Source organism: Schistocerca gregaria, chromosome 1 (assembly GCF_023897955.1).
Source record: "Schistocerca gregaria isolate iqSchGreg1 chromosome 1, iqSchGreg1.2, whole genome shotgun sequence".
Lineage (NCBI taxonomy): Eukaryota > Metazoa > Arthropoda > Insecta > Orthoptera > Acrididae > Schistocerca > Schistocerca gregaria.
Window position 1 is genome coordinate 1025210300 of NC_064920.1, and position 22171 is coordinate 1025232470.

The window sequence follows — 22171 nt, forward strand, 5'->3', positions numbered from 1 at the left end:
CTGAAGTAGAAACTCAGGTGCTTTGCACAGATAACCTCAACTCAAGCGCCTCTTCATCATCTGCTACGCTTTGTTGAAAATGGAGAGCAATTGTTTTCGCAACAGAGAATAATTGATTTTAATTCTGGAAGCAACGAACCGTGTTGGCTCGTGAAAAATGCAATGCCGTTGAAACAGACAGTTAAAAGTGGCATGTGGCCGCTGTATGGGAATTACACACTTGCTTCCTGCGTGAACTGGTATGCAGAATGTACGGTGCGCATTGCGGTCGCTGATCTGTGGACTATCAGCGTTTGCACAGGCTACCCGTTCGGCCCGTATCGGTCGGTGAAATGTTCACGCTGTATCGCCGCAAATATTGGGAAGCTTAACGCTTAATCAGTTACGCCTAAGGGGGCACCGTGAATCTGATATTACAGTTACTTATTTGCTCATGTTCGGAGCAGTTAACATGAAAAGTCATTGCGATATAATTAACACACCACACAAGGACAAAATACATTAAAATGTACAAATAGCTAAGTTACCTTACTGAAGCATTGTATATTAGTTTAGTTGATACAAAAAGGTAAGGTACATAAACACGAATGTTGAAAATCGCGAAAAGGAGGCATTTCTTAAAGAACACGAGGCCAGTATTCTGTAAGTTCAAAAATGGTTCAAATGGCCCATGAACTAAAATCAAGAAATAAATGTCTTAATGAGTGCGCAATGCAAGTTACACGACTGCGCTGACCAGTATAGGAGAAAGTACTCACTGAGACAGAGTAGCGCGCACAAGGTTCAAATGGCTCTGAGCACTGTGGGACTTAACGTAGTCCCCTAGAACTTAGAACTGCTTAAACCTAACTAACCTAAGGACACCACACACATCCATGCCCGAGACAGGATTCGAACCTGCGACCGTAGCGGTCGCGCGGTTCCAGACTATAGCACCCAGAACAGCGCGCACGAGGCATACGCACTTAAAAGAGTTAAAATAACAATGTCACAAAATGTGCTCTGTACTAGATATCAGAAATGAGATCTGCAGACTAAAGTGGCCGTCAGCAAAGTAGGCAACTGAAGGTTACACCAGCTGTAGGAGAGAAGGGCTGTGATTCGTCCGCATTACTTTGATTTTATTCAGAGAATGTCTAACAGTTACTTTGACATACACACAATTTCACACATTACTGAATCTGTGACGACAGTACAGGAAAACGGGACATGAGGATGAAGAGTAGTCTCTGAATCGTAGTTATTTATTAAAATAAATCTACCGCTATCTTCTGAGGGTGTTGTTGTTGTTGTTGTCTTCAGTCCAGAGACTGGTTTGATGCAGCTCTCCATACTACTCTATCCTGTGCAAGCTTCTTCATCTCCCAGTACCTACTGCAACCTACATCCTTCTGAATCTGCTTAGTGTATTCATCTCTTAGTCTCCCTCTACGGTTTTTACCCTCCATGCTGCCCTACAATACTAAATTGGTGCTCGCTTGATGCCTCAGAATATGTCCTACCAACCGATCCCTTCTTCTGGTCAAGATGTGCCACAAATTACTCTTCTCCCCAATTCTATTCAATACCTCCTCATCAGTTACGTGATCTACCCATCCAATCTTTAGCATTCTTCTGTAGCACCACATTTCGAAAGCTTCTAGTCTCTTCTTGTCTCAACAGTTTATCGTCCATGTTTCGCTTCCATACATGGCCACACTCCATACAAATACTTTCAGAAAAGACTTCCGCACCCTTAAAACTATTCTTGATGTTAACAACTTTATCTTCTTCACTAACGCTTTCCTTGCCATCGCCAGTCTACATTTTATAACCTCTCTACTTCGACCATCATCAGTTATTTTGCTCCTCAGATAGCAGAACTCATCTAGAGTACTCAGGGTACCCTCCGCCACACACCGTCAGGTGGTTTGCGGAGTATGGATGTAGATGTAGATGTAGATGCACTGCCTTAAGTATATCATTTCCTAATCTAATTACGTCAGCATCACGAGCAAGTGCTCTACCATCTGAGTTCGAGTCTCGGTCCTTCACACAGTTTTTATCTGCCAGGAAGTTTCATATCAGCGCACATTCCGCTGCAGAGTGAATATCTCATTCTGGAAACATCACCCAGGCTGTAGCTAAGCCATGTCTCTTCAGTATCGTTTCTTTCAGGAGTGCTAGTTCTGCAAGGTTTGCAGGAGAGCTTCTGTAAAGTTTGGAAGGTAGGAGACGAGGTACTGGCAGAAGTAAGGCTGTGAGGACGGGTCGTGAGTCATGCTTGGGTAGCTCAGATGGTAGAGCACTTGACCGTGAAAGGCAAAGGTCCCGAGTTCGAGTTTCGGTACAGCATACAGTTTTAATCCACCAGGAAGTTTCAGTAATAGTATCACTTTGTTTGCACGAGACGAAGTTTGTATGTTTTCGCCTGAAGTGTGGTCTATAGCATTGAACTTTTCCCAGAAATAAGTCTTCGTCTTATTGATCATATTGGTAACTGTATACACTCCATCACTTAATATTCTTTTTACGGGTTCTAAAGAATCACAAAATACAGCTTCGTTAGAGGCCATCTGATTCCGAGTGTAGGTCATTTCTGCTCTGTCATTGCTACACTACAACGGTAAGATCGTGCGCTGAACCTCCACATTAAGTCACGACTAACCTCACTCCAGCACGCTTTCGCAAGAGAGAAGTAGTTGACGAGTAGGAAGTGACCGCAGCTCCACCTTTCTCAGACTCGTCATACCTGTGGAACTCTGATGGATGGGAAGGAGAGAAGCTGGTGTATCACTGACGTACAAGAGGCGCCTTGATTTGTAATGTATGCAACCCTCAACACTGCCATCGTACTCCGTTTCTACTCTGCAACTTACATCGTTAACATGGCGTGTCGAATATAAATATAGATGCGAAAGTGCCATCTGTACCATTATTTCTTAACAGAAACACAGAACTCTTATTTATCGGTTTGTTCTGCTTACGTTTATCTTGTCGACATCGAGATCATTAGAGTTACGATTTGTGCGAGGAAATTAATGAGACTGACAACACTGAGAGCCATCTGACTACATCGTGCTGTACTTCTGAGGACGTGTGTGTTCATCCCTTCCCGACACTCAATCCGAGTTTCAAGTCCGTACAGCCGTCACGCGATTTTTGAGAGCGTCATCAGTGAAGTTGTATTTTTCTTGTGTTACGCAAATGAAACAGTAGAAATTAGAGCAACGTTATGCTATCGAGTTTTGTGTTAAACTTGCGGAATCCGTGAGTGTGAGCTTTAAAAAATTGAAACAGGCATATGAGGAACATTCCTTATAAGGAGCACAAATTTTTTGCCGGCACAAATTATTTTGGGAGCAAAGAACACGTCGAAGATGGTTCAAATGGTTCAAATGGCTCTGAGCACTATGGGACTTAACATCTATGGTCATCAGTCCCTAGAACTTAGAACTACTTAAACCTAACTAACCTAAGGACTTCACACAACACCCAGCCATCAAGAGGCACGTCGAAGATGAACCTCACTCAGGGAGACCTTCAACTTGTGAAACCGACGAAAAGGGGGAACGTGTGCAAGTTCATGTGAGGTCAGATCGATATTTAAGAATAAGAAGGTCAGATCGATATTTAAGAATAAGAATGACGGGTGACCTGTTAAGCAGTTTCACTGCGCTTCACATTTTGAACGATGTTTTGCACGTGCGAAAGGTTAGTGCCAAAATGGAACCGAAAAAACTCACTGCTGAGCAGAAGACTAATCGAAGAAACGTGTGCGTTGGTCTTCTTAAGAGGATTGGGAATGACCACGATTGGTTCAGTCTTGTGATCACAGCTGAGGTGGACTAGGATTTTTTTTAGAACAACACTGAGACAAAGTGGAAAAGTTATGAGTGACACATTGAGACATCTCCTCGACCGAAAAAAGTCCCACTGAACAAATTAAAGATAAAAACAATGATGATTTGTTTTTTTGGCGGTAGGGGTACCGTGTATAAAGAATTTGCTATTTCAGGACAGACTGTCAACCAAGCGTTTTACGACGACGGTCTTGATAGGCTCAGGCAAAACGGTAAATCGAGTGAGACCGGACACTACAGTCAAGTGGATGCTGCATCATGATGACGCCCCATGTCACGCGTCCACTTCCATCATGTAATTTTTTACCTCAAAAGGCATTCGTGTTGTTTCACAACCCCTATAATCACCTGATCTGAATCCTTGCGACCTTTATTGTTTTCCCAAAATTACAAAACGTCTTAAAGGGACGTCATTTTGGAACTCTGGAGGACATTCAAAAGCGTGTAACTGACAACAATATGAGATTTGTGAGTCCGCCAAATCTATATTACTCAACACTACAGTAAGTGCAGGTGTATAACGGTGACATACGTAAGTTCACCTTCTAGTACTTGTTTACTAACAGCCGGTCACACAGTTGCAGATGACATGATGTACGTTGAGAAAAAACGGCAACAGGAAATGCACAGAAAATATGCCGCAAACAGCGAGAACAATACTTAAAAACATGCCGTAACACACAATAAATAAGGTAGTGTGAAAGTATCCACAAAACTATATTTCACAAAATTAACAGTAAAAATGTAATAACGTGTTACTGTGTTTGTGTAACTACGCCATTTTCTGTATGTTTTAGATTTAAAGAAGCCACTGATGATAGCGATATTTGTCGCCGAAACTAGTTTGGGGCATACATAAGTAAACAGATAACAAAGTGTTTTGCATCAAGGCGGACTCACAATTCCTATATTGTTGTTTTTTTATGCAAAACGGACCAAATGGAAGAGTTGCACCTAAGGTTACAAATAACTGACATGTTAAGGGCCTTAGCAGTTGAAGCCTTTCAGCGCTGCTACCAAAACTGGGAATACCTCCGCCGGTATATACCGTGTGATCAAAAAGTCAGTATAAAATGGCTCTGAGCACTATGGAACTTAACATCTGAGGTCATCAGTCCCCTAGAACTTAGAACTACTTAAACCTAACTAAACTAAGGACATCACACACATCCATGCCCGAGGCAGGATTCGAACCTGCGAGCGTAGCAGTAGCGCGGTTCCTGACTGAAGCGCGTAGAACCCCTCGGCCACCGTGGCCGGCAAAGTCAGTATAAATTTGAAAACTTTATAAACCACAGAATATTGTAGATAGAGAGGTAAAAAGTTACACACATACTTGGAATGACATGGGTTTTTACTAGAACCAAAAAAAGTATTGCTAGACGCGTGAAAGATCTCTTGCGCGCGTCGTTTGGTGATGGTGTGCTCAGCCGCCACTTTGGTCATTCCTCGCCTCCCAGGTCCCCAGACCTCAGTTCGTGCGATTATTGGCTTTGGGGTTACCTGAAGTCGCAAGTGTATCGTGATCGGCCGACATCTCTAGGGATGCTGAAAGACAACATCCGACGCCATTGCCTCACCATAACTCCGGACTTGTTTTACGGTGCTGTTCACAACATTATTCCTCGACTACAGCTATTGTTGAGGAATGGTGGTGGACATATTGAGCATTTCCTGTAAAGAACATCATCTTTGCTTTGTCTTACTCTGTTATGCTAATTATTGCTATTCTGATCAGATGAAGCGCCAACTATCGGACATTTTTTGAACTTTTGCATTTGTTTGGTTCTAATAAAACCCCAAGTCATTCCAAGCATGTGTTTTAATTTGTACCTCTTTATCTACATTATTCCGTGATTTATTCAGTTTTCAAATTTATACTGACTTTTTGATCACCCGGTAGTTGCCGAAGGGAGCTCTACTGTTGTTTGGAAAAAATATATATATATATATATACAACTTTGGTAGATAGAAAACCAGTCTCACTACTTTTCTCACACGCTTCGTGGAGCACAACCTCGGACTGTTTTAAGGATTGGGGAGCCTATCGTCTGTTCCGTTTCATAGGAACCATACCAGCATTTGGTTGAAGCGATTTGGAGAAATCACAGAATGCCTAATCTTGGCCGGAAGCGGATTTGAACCGTAGTCCTCGCGAGTCCAGTATGCTAACCATTGCACCACCTCACTCGGTTCAGAATAAACATTTGCCTTTTGTTCCTATAATACTTGTTGCTATGCTGTCCTTTATTCCTTGATCTATATCCTTCACGTGCCTTTGCAGCTTGTAGGAAAATTATAGTGCCACTCGTCGTTGAAGCGAAGTGGAGAACGCAGCGCGAGCAGTATTATGGCTCTCAACGCGAGCTGAGGAAAGCATGAGTCACGAGACAGGTGCCTAGGAGTCGACCGCAAATCAGTTCCAGGAGAGTGCCCGGGAAGGGCGCGCGGAGAATGAAGAATCCCGACGTAGCGCTGGTAGTTTCGCAACAGCGGGCAGCAGTTGGGGGATCACGACGGGCGGGCTAAAAACCGCGCGCAGCGGGTCTGCGACCGCACGGCGGCCCAGCCGGATCATGGCGGAGAACCGGTTCTGCGGCCGTCCGGCAGGGCGCGGGGGAAGGAGCGGTGGAGGAGCGCGAGGCAGAATGAAGGCGGCGGGCGGGCTGGCTGGCGCCCTGCAGTCTGCCGCCTGCGAGGCCCCGGCGGGGTCGCCAAAGACAGGTGGCGCGCTGCCGCCGCCGCGGCCGCTCTCCGAACCACACTCTGCGGCACCTGCTGTTTGTTGCCAGTTACGCCGCTGACGCTGTCTAATAGGTCAGTTGATTCTCTCTTAATGTTTACAACGATATCCTCAGCGTATCTGGTCACAAGCGTGTGAAGCGGAGTGCACTTACAGTCTGGTAACGTGAACGGTGATTGCTCAAGGTAAACAAAGCTGACGCTGAAAGTGTTGCGAGGAAATATGACCACTCCTTGAAACGTGAGCGCATGTAATCTTTCATCAACGCATTTAGGTATCGAAGAATTTTTGCGACTAGTTACCAAGTGTAAGGTTTACGTCATTACTTGTTTTTTAAACCCGCCTACTGCCACTTAATTTATCTGTCCCAGAAGCGTTTTGCGTTTTTCTTATTCTAAAGCATCATCAGTGGGATCTATAACGATACAGTTTTGCTATTTTTAGATTATGAAACAATTCGCGTCTCGATTTTTTATGTAAAAAAGTAATTACTTACGATTTGTTGTGATCTGTGTTTCCTCTCCTCTTGTATGGAGGTCGCACTGCCACTTTATTACCGACGTATAAGCACAATTTTCAATTCCGAACTGTTTCATATTGTTCACCATGTTTCTCCTTATTTTTGTGGTGTACTACTGTCGTTTTGCCACTCAATATAACTATTTCTTCGGACACTGTGCTTTTAACAATGTAAATAGTGTTTCCTCTTGTTTGGTGTGTTTACCTGTTTGTTGCCAACCTAAGGACGTATATGCTCAAAACCATCTTCTACTCGTGATAGTTATATCGTGCATGTTTATGAGACAGAGAGTGATCTGAGGAGTTTTTTATGTGTTTGTGTGTGTGTTTAGGGGGAAGGGGGGGGGGGGGGGAAATAGCTGTTAGTGAGTGAGCGAGTGGTTGAAAACTTTGGTGACAGATAATATGACTTTTTGTTTCCATTTTCTGTGGAGGAGTTCATGGATAGTGATTGTAAAGATGTTGGGTCGTATTATTATCATATTGGATGGTGTTGTTATATTACTCCTCTTTGCCAGTGTTATTCTATTATTTTATCTATTAGTTTAAACAATAAATTGTTGGGCATGTGTACTTGAATCATTCAACAGTGTTTTCCCTTCTGCTTCAGTTTCCTGCAAGAAAATATCCACATACGGGAAACCGAAGCCGAATGAGTTGTTCGGCGTGTGTACTTGATCATTCAACAATGTTTTCACTTATGCTTCAATTTTCTGCAAGAAAATTTCCACATACAAAAGATCAAAGCAGAAAGGAAAACACCATTGAATTATCGAGTACACATGCCAAACAGTCCATTGTTTACACTAATAGATAAAATAATAGAATAACACGCCGAAAGAGGATTAATATAATAATAATACTACCCAACACTTTTACACTCACTGTCCATGAACCCCTCCACAGAACAGTCAAACGGAAAGTCAAGTCAGCTGTCACCAAATCTTTCAACCATTCGCTAACAGCTAGTACATTCACATTCAACACCCTCAACTGAAAAAAAAAAACACTCTTCAGCTCACTCTTTCTATCATAAACACGCACGATATAAACGTCATGAATAGAATATGGTTTAGAACATATACGTCGTTGGGTTGGCAACAAGTAGGTAAACACACCAAACAGGAGGAAACACATAATGAAGTTGCAATTTTTACGTTGTTAAAAGCACAGTGACCGAAGAAATATATGGAGTGGCAAAAGAACAGTAGAACACCACAAAAGTAAGGAGAAACATGGTGAACAATATGAAATGGTCGTAACTCGAAATTGTGCCGAAATGTCGGTAATAAAGTGATAGTGCGACTTTCAGACCAGACGAGAAGAAACACACATCACATCGAATCGTAAGTAATTACTTTTATATATAAAAATTCGCGATGTGAACTGTTTGATAATCTAAAAATAACAAAACTTTGTCATTAAGGATCCCACGAATGATGCCTTATAACAAGAAAAAGGCGAAACGCGTCTGGGAAAAATAAATTAAGTCTCATCAGAAAAATACGGTTTTATTTACTAAACAAGTATTTCTGTACTTGCTGCGGAAGATGGCCACGCAAACAAACTTGTTGTTCGCATCATTGTCCAGTCTTTTCGACTGGACGTTGATGACTTGGGTGTCAGTATGCCGCTTATAAATTCATTGAAGTGGTTCTGCTTTCTGACTTAACGACGCTTCTTGAACCCTATTGCAGACCTTCTCACTCCAGAAAAGTTGGTAGAAAGCTTCCAACATTACAGCGGTTGTCTACTCATCGTTTTGAGTATCTGTGTTGTTACTTAACGACGCACAGCAACTTTGACAGCAAACAGGTTGAGTGTGTTGCTCGTACAGTCTGAAAGATCCTTCATTATATAAAATATCTTTTAAAAAGGTATATAAAAACAAGTATACACAAGTGTCCCACTTAGGTAGGCAGTCTTGAACATTTCATAGTAAATCCACTTATCGTCTAACAAGGCTTGCCATAAGTGAGAATACGCAGAGGTGCGAATATATCGTTGTATGATCAATGCTACTATAGCCTAACATACTTCCGCAACAGATTTTTAAAATATGCTATTGTATCTTACTGTTACATGACAGTTCTTATAGTATGCTGTACACGACCTTGGGGAAAATACACAAAAATGTCCATAATTTGAAAATCAAAACTACCAGCAAAACGTAAACCTTGTTTCTGAGGCACGCCGTAGTTAGACTAGGGGGCGGTAATTGCACATGTTGACTGCTGGCCTTCACGTTTATCCCTTTTTGCCTCTTTGACAACTAACGATAATAAATGCCACACTGTTTTAGTTACAATACAGATCAACAATAGTTAATCTCTGGTATAGTTACCTCTGCCTTCAACCAACTTGTAGTGTCTTTGGTTGACCCTTTTTATATCATATCTGTCAAATGTTTTGGTCTATACATAAATAAGCTCGCTTGAACGAAGCCGTGTGCTATTGTGAATTAACAACACTAAGAGTAAATATCAAGTAAAGGAATGTTCCTGCCAGGCTCTCTTTTAATTTTCTGGCCTTCTCTCATTTTACTTTCATTCACTTTCATTTTCGTTCATATTGCACACTGTGTATCTATAGCGTCCAAGTGACATGTGAAGAAAAACGAAAGAGGAAAATGTAATCGTTTCTTTATCTTCTACCAAATTTCTTTTAGTATCACCTAAGGAACTACCATAGCATCTGTACGTCACTACTTGTGTAGTGTTCAAACGAACAACAGCACGAGTTGGCGGTGTGTCAGGCTAAGTAGATCAATATACCTTTATTATTGCCTTTATTAATCGCTGTAACACCATGCGTGTAGAGGATGTTTCAATTAAAGGCAATACTGAAGCTACATTTTTTAAATACAAGCGGAAGTAATATATGATTTTCACAGTTTTGCTCTTCGTACGATGGTTTACATCTCTCACTCATTTTTATTGTCTTTTTGATTTCGAGTCAATTTAGTGAAATAATTTACTAAATTCATTCGAATTTGAAAAAATTTAGCGAAAGATTCGCTGAATGACACCGTCTATGCACTGAGCAATGCATGCATGGAAACGTGCACTTGACAAGAGAAAAAAACGCAGAGGAATACTGCCCACAGTGCACCACCCGATGCAATGGACAGTACTGCAAGCAAAGCTAGACAGCACAAGCGTCACATATCTGCGTGCCATCATGACGTAATAAAGCCAATCGGATACCGTTCTGGGGGTGTAAAAGAGGGAATCTTTTCGTCTCCCGACAGCGATCTGGTGGATATCATCGGAAGCTTGGAATTATAACTCAATTTTTATGCATTAAAAGATTTTTGGCAGCGGATTGGTAGTTGGAGCTAGACGCATGGGACATTCTGTTTCTGAAGTCGTTAGGGATTCCAGGAACCGCAATGTCAAGAGCGTGCCGAAAATACTACATTTCAGGCATTATCTCTCATCACGGATAACGCAATGGCCGGCGGCCTTCATTTAACGACCAAGAGCAACAGTGGAAATGTAGAGTTGTCAGTGCTAACAGACAAGCAACACTGCGTGACATAACAGCAGAAATCAATGTGGAGAGTACTACGAGCGTATGCGTTAGGGCAGTGCGGCGTTATTTGGCGTTAATGGGCCATGGCAGCAGCCGACCGGCGCGACTGCCTTTGCTAACGGCACAATGAGTGCCTCTCATGGGCTCGTGACGGTTTGAGCGTAGGACTGGAGAAGCAAGGCCTGGTCAGCTGAGTCCCGATTTCAGTCGTTAAGAGCTGAGGGTATGGTTCGAGTGTGGCCCAGACTCCACGAGGCCATGGACCCAGGTTGTCAACAAGGCACTGTGCAAGCTGGTATTGGCTCCATAGTAGTGTGGCCTGTATTTGAATGGAAAGCACGGATCATTGACCATTTGCAGCCATTGATGGTCTTCATGTTCCCGATAATGTCAGAGGGCCACATTTCCTTGCGATTGGTTTGAAGGACATTCTGGGCAATTCGAGCAAACACACTACTGATCATTAAAAATGCTACACCACGAACATGACGTGCTACGGACGCGAAATTTAACCGACAGGAAGAAGATGCTGTAATATGCAAATGATTAGCTTTTCAGAGCATTCACACAATGTTGGCGCAGGTGGCGACACCTGCAACGTGCTGACATGAGGAAAGTTTCCAAACGATTTTCACACACAAACAGCAGTTGACCGGCGTTGCCTGGTGAAACGATGTTGTGATGCCGCGTGTAAGGAGGAGAAATACGTACCATCACGTTTCCGACTTTGGTAAAAGTCGGATTGTAGCCTAATGCGATTGCGGTTTATCGTATCGCGACATTGCTGCTCGCGTTGGTTGAGATCCAATGACTGTTAGCAGAATATGGAATCGGTGGGTTCAGGAGGGTAATACGGAACGCGGATAATGCATAACCGCATGTTGCAGGTCCTGTACGGGCCTTTCTGGATACAGAAAATGTTCGACTGCTGCCCTGGCCAGCACATTCTCCAGATCTCTCACCAATTGAAAACGTCTGACAATAGTGGCCGAGCAACTGGCTCGTCACAATACGCCAGTCACTACTCTTGATGAACTGTGGTATCGTGTTGAAGCTGCATGGGCAGTTGTACCTGTACGCGCCATCCAAGGTCTGTTTGACTAAATGCCCAGGCGTATCAAGGCCGTTATTACGACCAGAGGTAATTGTTCTGGGTACTGATTCCTCAGTATCTATGCACCCAAATTGCGTGAGAATGTAATCACATGTCAGTTCTAGTATAATATAATTGTCCAATGAATAACCGTTTATCATCTGCATTTCTTCTTGTTGTAGCAACTTTAATGGCCAGTACTGTAATTTGCCCAACTAGATCTCCCGACATGAATCCCACCGAACACTTACCGGACAAAATCGAGAGGTCAGTTCTAGCACATAATCCTGCATCGGCAACACTTTCGCAATTATGGAGGATTATAGAGGCAGCGTGTCTCAGTATTTCTGCACGGGACTTCCAGCGACTTGCGTTCATACTACTTCGAGTTGCTGGACTACCTGGCCAAAAGGAGATTCGACACGGTATTAAGGGGTATCTCATGACTTATGTCAACTCAGTGTATTGTGAAAAGTACTGGTCCTACAACACTCCTTTGAGGCACGCCGGAAGTTTCTTTCGCCAACGGCCCTGCCGCAGTCGTAACGCCGGTTTCCGTCAGATCACCGAAGTTAAGCGCTGTCGGGCTGGGCTAGCACTTGGATGGGTGACCATCTGGTCTGCCGAGCGCTGTTGGCAAGAGAAGTAGCGGCTCCGGTCTCGGAAACTGACATACGGCCGGGAGAGCGGTGTGCTGACCACATGCCCCTCCACATCCGCATTCAGTGACGCCTGGGGGGTTAGGATGATATGGTGGCCAGTCGGTACCTTTCTGCCTTCATGACCTGTGCGGGAGGAGTTTTTAGTCTTAGAAGGTTTCTTTTACGTCTGAAGGTTTCTCTCCGTTGAAAATGACATACTTTGTTCTGCTTGCTAGAAACTTTTCAGTCCAGTCACTGAGCTGATCTCATATTCTGCACGGTCGTACAGCATGCGGGAATAATATTCCATTCAAATTAAAAGCATATTCGATTCACTGCCTCTGCAAAGGGAAGGGAAACTTCGTTTTAACGTCCCGTCAAAGGCGAGGTACATACAGACGAAGATGATGGTAATCTAAAGTGGGATCAGAAGCTCGGATTATGAAAGGATGGCGATGAAGATCCCATCCCGCCATGAGCCTGAATTCCATTCTTTTAAGGAATCGACGCGAAACAGCGACCTGGATGGCTGGATGGATATCTCAACAGCCACACACACACACACACACAATGCTTATTTTGCGCCACCTTCGTAGAAAGACAATCACCCTTTTTCCACTGTTTGAAAACCTTGTTTCTGTATTAATCACAGCTTACCAAATATTATGTGAGAGACTGTGTGCGGATAAAGTGTTGAACTATAAAGAATTTTTTTCAACAACATGGTTAACCGCTGTTTCTACTGCAGTGCAGTGAAATTAAGCATTCAGTTGTGACGAATGACTGCTTGCATCCACCACTTTGGCGAAAGGCAAACAGTTTAACAGCTAGTGTCTGCTGAAAAATCGAATACAAATTAATGATGGAGCAGGGAATCAATTTACGCAAAACAAAACCGCAATTAATATCGGAAGCGCAGAATTTACACGTAAATTGGGAACACGAGAGATCAATTCAAAATGCAAATTAAATTCATGAATGCCTGTGCGATAATGACACAGAATCTAATTTGCGTGTACATGCACTCGCCTATCCGATGTTTGTCACACATTTCTTGTAAATGGCTACTTTGTTATCCTCTACCTACGCGTCAAAAATGTGTCTACTCAAGTGAGGTGAGACTTGGGGATCTTCTATTCATAAAATCCTGACACTAGACACTATATAATCCGAACCTGTTACTTGTTTAGAACTTTCAAGACTCGATGCATGTCAAGAGATACTAACGTTTTTGCAATTACGTGACGTTATATTTCAGCTATATGGTTATTGGTGGTACTCTTGATGTAGGCTTGTTATTAGTTTCACCTCTTTAGTGTATCTGTGGATGACTGTTGTAACAGCGTTATTGTTTTTGTAATGTCAATAAAATTCTTCTGGGTTAGAGACCGCATTGTCATTTATAAAATTCCAACGTTTCGGCGTCTGTTGCAAGACGCCTTCCTCAGGGTGTGTTGCTAACTGCTGAATGAGCGCAAGTGTGGGTGCATATATACTATGGAAGAGTGTTGTGATTGGATGTGAGGATGAGGAGGAAGGGTACTAGGAGTTCATTTTATTGGCGTTTGCATTGCGTCTTGTTATTGGCGGAAATAGGCGTTTTCCATTGGAGTTTCCTTTACTGCCTGCCATTGGTGGAAATCGGCGAATAGGAGACTTAGCGGCGACTGCAGCGTAGCGTTGTTTACTAACTGCCTAGTATCGACTAGGCCGCGTCAGCGCTCTGTGTACCATCCTCCGCTGTGGCCTACCGCACGCCTGTTGCTTTGCGCGAGCTGTCCTTCCGCAAAGCTGTCACAACAGGCAGCCAAGACGCTGGAAGTCTGTACCCGTCTTCTCTATTCATATTATCGGGTCGCTTGGCTATTTCGATAGCCTCTCTAATCTTCCTCCTCAAACTAAACGGCTGTTTCGCCAGTACTCGGGCCTCTCGAAATTCGATGTTCATCCTGCACTGCTCATGATGTTCTGACACCGCTGATTTGCTATATTGTTTGAGGCGGATATATCTCTCATGTTCAGTTAGCCTTGTGCTTATTGGACGCCCAGTCTCACCTACATACACCAGTCCACATTCACACTCGATTTCATAAACTCCGGCGGCATGAAACTTGTCAATTGTATCTTTTGTCGAGCCCAGAATGTCTTTTATTTTGTTGTTGCTACGAAAAATCGGCTTAATACCTGCCCGACGGAGAATTTTGCCCAGACGTTCAGTAACCCCTTGTACATACGGTAGCACGGCGGTGTTCTGTGCTTCGTTCTGTATTTCCCTGTTGCCCTCCTCCTTCGGCGCCATGGTTTTGCGTATCAGCCTCATGTCGTAGCCATTAGCTTTTTGTAATGTTGGTAAGTTATATAGTAAGGTCTCACCAACGTTGCAACATTTATGGCGTAAATTGTAGATACGAGTACTAAGCCCAGTATACTCAGAGATTCTTGATTAACACAACGGAAATTTTGTTTCGGCAGTCTAGATGCTTTGTTAGAGTCGATGTTATTTATGAAATCAATACAAGGAACTGTTTACCGAGCGAGGTGGTGCAGTGGTTAGACACTGGACTCGCATTCGGGAGGACGACGGTTCAATCCCACGTCCGGCTATCCTGATTTAGGTTTTCCGTGATTTCCCTCAATCACTCCAGGCAAATGCCGGGATGGTTCTTCTGAAAGGGCACGGCCGACTTCCTTCCCCGTCCTTCTCTAATCCGATGAGACCGATGACCTCGCTGTCTGGACTCCTTCCCCAAACAACCAAACCCAACCCCAAGGAACTGTTTGGCTGCTCATTAAATTTCTCCCTAAAAATTTGATACCGGTGTGCTAGGTACGTGGTCACGGAAGTTGACTTTCATGAGCTATGCAAATGTTTTGATTCCAAAACTGCGACAACGAAACAAACTTGATCATGCAATTGTTAAGGCACGGGATTCCCACGGGGGTGATCAGGATTCAAACCCCATGCATCCATCGTGATTTAGCGTTTCTGTGTTAACGCCAGTGTTGGACTAGCTGATTCAGCATAGCCATGGCCAACGCCCTCCTTTCCACAAGCTTCTCCATCTGTGCTAGGTCTCCCATGACATCCAAGTCGACGAACAGAGCACTAATTTTCTTTGTTTCTATGTACAACTTCTCTAGCCACTCTCTGTTCACTGCACAGCGCTGAACTTGAGGAAAAAACGACCATGCCCTTTGTGTTACGATCTCCTACAGGAATTAAAAAAATTGTTCAAATGGCTCTGAGCACTATGGGACTTAAGATCTGTGGTCGTCAGTCCCCTAGAACTTAGAACTACTTACACCTAACTAACCTAAGGACATCACACACATCCATACCCGAGGCAGGAGTCGAACCTGCGACCGTAGCAGTTGCGCTGTTCCGGACTGAGCGTCTAGAACCGCTAGACCACCGCGGCCGGCGGCATGTTTTCGTAACATACAAGTTATAATATGAAAATAAGTAAACCTGAAAATTCTTTAACCACCGGTATGACAGTTTAGTTTCTCCCGGCGTGTACAATGTTCGAGTAACGTACGAGAATGCAGCCGGATGACGTCATCGACAACAGCCGATATTTCGACAGGAGCACCCACTGATCATCTCAAGCCAATACGGCGAAATGTATGCGCTGTGCAAGCGAATTTAAAACCTCGGTTTTCAGAGATACTCCGTTAAGATAGCACACACTCACATGCGCACACACACCGAACGGTAAAGCCAGCACAAACCAAAGATGTCCGATATCAATAATAAATTAATAATCAATGGGTAAGGTAACATAAACTCTGTCCCCATGTTTTTGACAAGAGAGAGAGAGAGAGAGCAGGATTCGACCAAAATTTAAATAAACAATACCATCTCTGTTTATAAGGTTACTTACTAATTTTATTTCAACAGCTACCTCAATAACCATGGCTGGAAGAGCATGCCAGAATCTCCATAATGCTATATCATAGGATGACCTGTGCCAAGATAATGTTCAGTAACGGCTGATTTTATCAGCTGTTGTAAAATGGTGTCCCGCTTATACTCAGAACAGAGGTCCTCCACAGTCCTGATAGTCTGACCAATATACACTATGTGATCAAAAGTATCCTGAAACCTGGCTGAAAATGACTTATAAGTTGGTGGCGCTCTCCATCGTAATGCTGGAATTCACTATGGTGTTATCCCACCCTTAGCCTTGATAACACCTTCCACTTTCGCAGGCATACGTTCAATCCGGTGCTGGAAGGTTTCTTGAGGAATGGAAGCCCATTCTTCATGGAGTGCTGCACTGAGGAGCGGTATCGATCTCTGTCGGTGAGACCTGGCACGAAGTCGCCGTTCCAAAACATCCCAAAGGTGTTCTATAGGATTCAGGTCAGGACTCTGTGCAGGCTAGTCCATTACAGGGATGTTATTGTCGCGTAACTACTCCGCCACAGGTCGTGCATTATGAACAGGTGCTCGATCCTCTTTAAAGATGCAATCGCCATCCCGGAGTTGCTCTTCAACAGTGGGAAGCAAGAACGTACTTAAAACGTCAATGTAGGCCTGTGCTGTGATAGTGCCACGCAAAACAACAAGGGGTCAAGCCTTCGCCATGAGAAACACGACCACACCATAATATCACCGCCTCCGAATTTTACTGTTGGCACTACACACGCTGGCAGCTGACGTTCACTGGGCATTCGCCATACCGACACCCTGCCATCGGATCGACACATTGTGTACCGTGATTCTTCACTGCAAACAACTTTTTTCCACGGATCAATCGTCCAATGTTTACGCTCCTTGCACCAAGCGACGCGTGATGTGTGGCTTCTGAGCAGACGCTCGACCATGAAATCCAAAGTTTTTTCACCTTCTGCCTAACTATCATAGTACTTGCAGTGGATCATGATGCAGTTTGGGATTCCTGTGTGATGGTCTAGATAGATATCTGCCTTTTGCACATTACGACCCTATTCAACAGTCGGCGGTCTCTGTCAGTCAACAGACGAGGTCGGCCTGTACGCTTTTGTGCTCTACGTGTTCCTTCACGTTTCCACTTCACAATCACATCGGAAACAGTGGACCTAGGGATGTTTAGGAGTGTGGAAATCTCGCGTGCAGACGTATGACACAATTGACATCAATCACCTGAATACGTTCGAAGTCCGTGAGTTCCGCGCAGCGCCTTATTCCGCTCTCTCACGATGTCTAATGACTACTGAGTTTAGTGATATGGAGTACCTACATGAGGTGGCAGCACAATGCACCTAATATGAAAAACGTACGTTTTTGGATGTGTCCGGATAGTTTTCATCACATAGTGTATCACCTGCCACGACTGCAAGGAATACTGTAGATACTCGCATTACGTAAATCACAGTCATCCTTTACAGAACCTAAAAGGACCCTGATCTTACATAGTGGTCGAAAAATACGCTTCATACCGTATTCCCGCAAAATATCACCAGTCCTGTATGAAATGCTCTCTGCATAAGGCAAAAATGCCGTGGACTTTGGTACCACATCGGTATTATCGTCGTTAACCCGGTGCATCTACATCTACATGGTTATTCTGCGCCGGCCGCGGTGGTCTCGCGGTTCTAGGCGCGCAGTCCGGAACCGTGCGACTGCTACGGTCGCAGGTTCGAATCCTGCCTCGGGCATGGATGTGTGTGATGTCCTTAGGTTAGTTAGGTTTAAGTAGTTCTAAGTTCTAGGGGACTAATGACCACAGCAGTTGAGTCCCATAGTGCTCAGAGCCATTTTTTTTTGGTTATTCTGCAATTCACACTTAAGTGCCTGGCAGAGGGTTCATCAAACCATTTTCATACTACTTCTTTGCCATTCCAACTCTCGAATGGTGCGTGGGAAACAGGAACACTTAAATCTTTCCGTTCGAGCTCTGATTTCTCTTATTTTACTATGTTGATCATTTCTCCCTACAATTGGGCGATAGATCAACGCACGTCTAATCTGTCTTTCACTATAACCTGTCTGAAGAAAGGTGGCCTCGAGATGAGCTAATTCAGCGGACAAAGTCTCAGAATCCGAGATGACACAGACATTGTGAAGCAAGGTACGAAATACCCCATCACTTTCAGCCGGATGGTGACAACTATCAGCCTGAATAGGCTTTTTTTCTGCTGTATGCAGAAAGCATTTCGCAGAATACGATGTGAAGAGTGTTTTTCGACCACCATCTAAAATCTGGGTTGTTCCAGTTTCCGTAAAGTATGACCTTGGTTTGCTTAAGGGGGAGGGGGTTTCTACTGTACTCCTTGCAGTTGTGGCATGTCACATATTAGTGAGACTATCGGGATTGTGGAGACCGGTGCACTGAGCATAAGCGACACGCACGCTTACAACAGCCGAGCAAATCCGCCATTACAGAACATTGTCTTGTCACCGGTTATCCTATCGAATATAGCAACACGGAGAATCTGGCGTGCACTTCCAGCTATTGGGATAGTGTTATTAAGGAAGCTGTTGAATTAAAATCGGAAAGTAACCTTATAAATAAAGATGGTGATTATCGTTTAAATTCTGCAAGGTGTGCTGCTCTCTCAGTTGTCAAAAACAAGGGGTACAGAATTTATGCTAACTCACCTATTGATTATCAGTATCATTATCGATAACTTTTGACGTCAGGCATCTTTGGTTTGTGGTGACGCTAGTGAACAGTGTGTGCGAGCCATATTTCCCTAGTTTCTCGGTTAACCGAGGTTTTAAAATCGCTTGCACAGCGCTTACTTTCTGCAGATTTGCCTTGAAAATGTCAGATTGTGCTGTGAAAATATTGACAGGTGCAATCCCGTAAGTTATTTGACCACCAGTATGACATTTACCGCCATTTTACTACAGGGTGTACCAATAGCAAGGCGATTCAATGCGCTGGTGCTTTGAGACAGTACATATTCACAGTAGGTTAGTTGTAATATAAAACCCATCATATATGAGTTTCAAATGAAAACGAAAAAAATCCAATATGGCGTCTCAAAGTTCTGCTTGTGACGTCGACAGCGTTCTTGGCTGTTGTTGGTTAAACGTTTCGTAGCACGTTGCCGAAATATCGCAGAATTTATTTTGTTTTTCGCGTAGGGCAACGCCTCCTCAGCGTGAAATAACAGGAAGTGACATCACAAAACTCGAGCCGCTGCGGTGGCCGAGCGGTTCTAGGCGCTTCAGTCTGGAACTGCGCGACTGCTACGGTCGCAGGCTCGAATCCTGCCTCGGTCATGGATGTGTGTGATGTCCTTAGTAAGTAGAATGAAGGCTTTCACGACCGGGTGACAGTCAGTCGGCAAGACTCAGCGGAGCAGCGCCTCTGAGGAAGTCCAGCGCAGTCCTGGACAAAACGTAAGGAGCAGAAAAAGTTCTTGGACCACGACCTCACATCCCGGAAAGTATATCAACAGCCACGTCCTTAGTTATGTTTAAGTAGTTCTAAGTCCAGGGGACTGATGACGTCAGAGGTTAAGTCCCACAGTGCTAAGAGCCATTTGAACCAAACTCGAATCGCTCCAGATCGAAAGCTAAATCGCCCCGTGTCAGGACGACTTAAGTTTCTGCCGTTGTGCATGCCCTATATTTGAGAGATTTGGTAGTGGGTTACGCTGAGGATTGTGCTTCAAGAGAGACGACCGCAACAGCACGACGAGTTGGCGGCTTCTTAAACTTAGAGTGACAGAAAGAGATCCGATTTCATGAAGACAGATGCGACCGCCGCTGGCGTCTGTTGGTCCCGCCTTTTCATTTGCTATGTCTCCGACTAATTTCTCTTAATAAAGAGCCGCCGCATTCCTCGGACAAACGTGGCTGATTGCCAACAGCTGGGACGGTAGCGTCAAAACATGTGAAGCAGACAACGGACGTTCTCGATTCATTAAGAAAAAATACGTCTTAATGAGCCTCCAGCTGTACCGTTCATAACAAGATACAGCGAGGAATTTACTTTAGTACCGCGTCAAGAGGAATCGTTGTGAAAGGCTGCTTTCAGTGTAATACACTCCGACTAATACTTGATGGAGTGCTTTGAAAGAGAGCAACATCGATGTATCCAGCCGGCTAACAACAATCAGACACCGCGTAAACTGACTCTGTAATGAAGTTATTTGCGTGTGCATTGAAATAACGCTGTTGTTTAACGGAGTCAAAAAATTGGTTCAAATGGCTCTGAGCACTATGGGACTTAACATCTAAGGTCATCACTCACCTAGACTTAGAACCTAAGTACATCACACACATCCATGCCTGAGGCAGGATTCGAACCTGAAGCGCCTAGAACCTGTCTGTTACAGCGGCCGGCTAACGGAGTCACACTAGTCTGACAACCAAACTGAAATAATACTTGCCTTAAAACGAGTTTTAATGTAGAAACAATAAAATATTGATAAAACTACTCTTGAAATGAAATTAATGGGAGCGTTCTGTTGCTAAGTAACCCCTTCTTCTACCTCCGGCGAGTTTCTTGATTAGGCATTTTACCTTCCATCGGACTCGATTTTAGCCTTATTTTCACACTAAAACAGTAGCAGTTTTCAGTATTTTCTTCAGCTATGAGAATTATTAACAGAGAATAAACCATAGAATGACGAAAGAAGTGACTATCGTTAATGAGATTAGCGATAAACTTAATCACAATTTGGTTGGTTCAAATGGCTCTGAGCACTATGGGACTCAACTGCTGTGGTCATTAGTCCCCTAGAACTTAGAACTACTTAAACCTAACTAACCTAAGGACATCACACACATCCATGCCCGAGTCAGGATTCGAACCTACGACCGTAGCAGTCGCGAGACCACCGCGGCCGGCACAATTTGGAAGCACGATGTATACAAATTGAAGGATTTTTCTTGTTTTGATGAAAAGTCCGCCATTTGACTGAATGTTATATTGTTATTTTCTTTCGCAAAATCGGTGTTTCAGCTTTGTAGCCATTATCAAATCCCCGATAAGTCCGAATGACATGTCATCGTCGAAATATTACAACATGTATCTGGCGGTATACACCACTTTCTACTATGGCGAGTGATTCAGACACGTCGGGCATTTGGTGACTCTTCGTCTTTGCACTTGGCTATGAAGATGAAATCGCGATAGTGTGAAAGAGATAAATATTAAATCATACATTCAAGTGGTGCAAATGTGTTTGAAAAACTGCTACATGATTGTGGACCCAACGAAGGAAAACTCGAATAAATTATGTTACCTTGGAATCAAAACTACGCATGATGGACGAAGCAAGACGGATATACAGGGGCTGGAGGAAAATAGGGAAACTCCAAAAACACTATCGCAAAATGGATAGTCTATACTGACAGGCGCAGTCCACTTCGCGGTGCAGTTATGACCGTGCATTTGGTGACATGTTTGTGGGAAGACTGTTAGACACAGAGAAAAAGCAACTAACACACTGAAGTGGGTAGATATTAAGGTACCAATGATTACAATACCTGTACTTACATTCTAACATCCTTTTTAAGGGATGTTCGGATATTTCCGTTACAGACGTGTTGGATCTGTAAAAGGGAGTTGCATATTTACTTAACAGCTGGATGGATATACAGGGTGTCGGAAATTCCCATTAAAAACTTCTAGGACTCAATAGAGGGGAATAGAAACCCATTTCTGGAAACGTACCGTTTTCGTTCTACGATGCTTTTAATTCTGATGTTTAACTAATCCACTTCTACTCGAGGAATCGAATTCGGCGCGACGCAGCACACTTGGTAGCTAAGAGTTCGAAAGGAGATACAACGAAACCTCCATTTATCACTTAAGCACATTTCTTCGTATTACCGATAACACTTAAACATTAC

The 22171-nt window shown here is 43.7% G+C and overlaps 1 protein-coding gene and 1 pseudogene across 1 annotated transcript in view; both read left to right on the forward strand.

Annotated features, from left to right (window-relative positions):
• Positions 1-6487: 6487 nt before the first annotated feature.
• LOC126278983 (receptor-type guanylate cyclase Gyc76C-like) overlaps positions 6488-22171 on the forward strand; it is a 638621-nt gene continuing 622937 nt past the window's right edge. Inside the window, exon 1 of the mRNA XM_049979308.1 lies at positions 6488-6659. The gene's annotated coding sequence lies outside the window, so the exon portion shown is untranslated. The remainder of the gene's footprint in view (positions 6660-22171) is intronic.
• On the forward strand, positions 12253-12370 carry LOC126288744 (5S ribosomal RNA; annotated as a pseudogene).